Genomic DNA, 2,540 nt, shown 5'->3' on the forward strand with positions numbered 1-2,540 from the left:
GACAATTAATCTAAGTCGTATCTGAACTCTCTCTGGCTGCATTTATGAAGGCAAAATCAACCTAGCTCCTAGCGGCCATATTTGAAACAGTTTTAGTTTTTTTTTGTTTTTTTTTGTTTATTGAAGCTGTTTCGAAAGGGAACACTGCTTTCATTCAGGAGATAATCCTAGTTGTTGTTTCGACATAGTGGGTTTAGAAGCAATGAATGATTGAAATTTTTTTTATATTTTTTATTCTTTTTTGGCTGTTGGGCAATATGTTTATTCATGTATGGATATGTGTATATGGTGGCTGTAAGTATACAAACGCGTGCATGCACACACACACATGCACTATATATATACCGGGTGTTTCGAAATTAGAGCCCCTTCCTCCACAGAACAAACTGAAAATTATGAAGTTTTCTGCTATAGCCTATCTCCAAGTACATTATTTTAAGTTTCTATTAAGCTATTTATCATTTTATATTTCTTATATTTTCAGACTGAGTGACGGAGTCAGATACAGCCATGGCTAACGACTCGGAGGAAATCAGATGGATTGACCGAATCTGGGCTATAACCTTCAGAGAGGCCAGGGATGCTGGCGCATCCTTCATTTCACATTCCTGGATAGCTAAATACATTAAAAGAGATGAAGCCTTTGTTAAAAGAAACTGGAACAAATATCCATATGACTGTCATCATGAAAAGAGTGAGAACCTTGGAAGGCCTGAAGTCCTTTCTCAGGAGTCAAAAGATATCATAGCTGAGGCAGTGGGTAGACCAAGAAAGTCTTTACGTAAATTGGCGCTTGAACTAGAAACAAAAAGGGGAAAGAAGAGAAGTTATAGTGCTGTATATCGTGAGTTGAAAAAATCTGGTATCAAGCCATTTTATGTTATCAGCAAGCCCAACATCCCTCAGCAACAAAGAGAAGACCGTGCTGGTTTTGTGGTTCATTTCTTAAAGATTGGGATGAAGCTGACTTTCTCCATGTTGCCGCATCAGATGAATTCTTCATTTACAGTCAGGAAGCCAAATCATAGAAGTGACATCATTTGGGCTGCAAAGTTGGATGATATCAGCGATGACGTGCTCTATCGCCAAGTTGTGAAATTTCCTGAATGTTTGGGAATTTTTCTTTGTTTTACAGCCAAACAGTTAATGTGGATCAACAAAGAAAAAGGACAGTCATGGAATGGCGAATACTTCAGAGAAACTGTGCTTACTGGTGGAGTATTTCCTTTCCTCAAAGATCCTGAAAATGTATTATCTGTTGAAGAAGTCACATTTTTGCATGATAAGGCACCATGTTTCAAGGCTCTTCAGACACAGAAGCTGCTTTGAAACAGAGGTATCGATTTCTTCTCATCAAGTGAATTTCCAGGTAGCTCCCCTGACCTTAATGTGTGTGAAAACATTGTTAGTATCTTAAATGATCGTGTTGAAGTGTGCGCAGTGAACTATGATGGTATACCAAGCCTCGACGACCTGCGAAGAGAGGTGACCGAAGTGCTCAGGGAAAAGGAATTTGAGTCTCAGCTTTTTTGCGATTTGCTGAAATCATACCCCTCAAGAATGCAGGCTGTGGTACAGGCAGATGGAGGCCACACAAAATATTAAATACTCAGAGAAAAACTTAAATAAATACCTGTTCTGAATTACTTTTGTATTTGTCCATATCATTTTAGTTTTTGCCGTATATATATATGTACACATATATATATACGGTATACAGTATATATATATATATATATATATATATATATATATATATATATATATATATATATATATATATATATATATATAATGTATGTGTATGTGCATATATACTTACCTGCACGGTATATGCATACATCCGTACATAAATAAATATGATAATCAATAACAAAAAAGATAATAGAAAAATATGAAAACAAACTGAAATCAGTCAATGCTTCTGTAAGGCCAGTAAGTCGAATTACCACCCTAAGGTTCTCTCCACAACGAAAACAGTATTCCCTTTCGAAACCGCTTTAATAACAAACACCCCCCCCCCACAAAAACACCAAACCATTTTACTGAACCACGTCTAAAAAAAAAAAAAAAAACAAACTGGTTAAGCTTCGAAAATCCCTTCCCGCTGAAATAGCGGTATCGAAAAAACAATTCTCGTTCCGCCATTGGTGGAGTGTTTTCCTAACCAATTATTCTCGTCTTAGTTCGCGAATATTTCTAGATTTTGCGGGGTGGTGGGGTGAGTGTGGGGTGTGGGAGAAGGTCATGTATAAGCTCTACGATCTAGGTAAAGCTGAGAGAATCGCCCTGGAAAAAATGGAAGGTTATAACTTATCAAAAAAGGTTATAATATCACAATTTCTCGCAAGAAAAGGAAATAGTTACAAACATGGCCGCTGGGAGCTAGGCTTACCTTGTCTCTATAGATACGACAAGAAAGACTTAACCTGCAAGGCGCTTTGATTCTGTTAAAACACACCGATACACTTCTCTATAAACACTGTGGCCTATCATGACTCGGATTAATCATCAAGTAGGATCAACCTTAAAGGAGAGAG

This window comes from Macrobrachium rosenbergii, chromosome 49 (assembly GCF_040412425.1).
Source record: "Macrobrachium rosenbergii isolate ZJJX-2024 chromosome 49, ASM4041242v1, whole genome shotgun sequence".
Lineage (NCBI taxonomy): Eukaryota > Metazoa > Arthropoda > Malacostraca > Decapoda > Palaemonidae > Macrobrachium > Macrobrachium rosenbergii.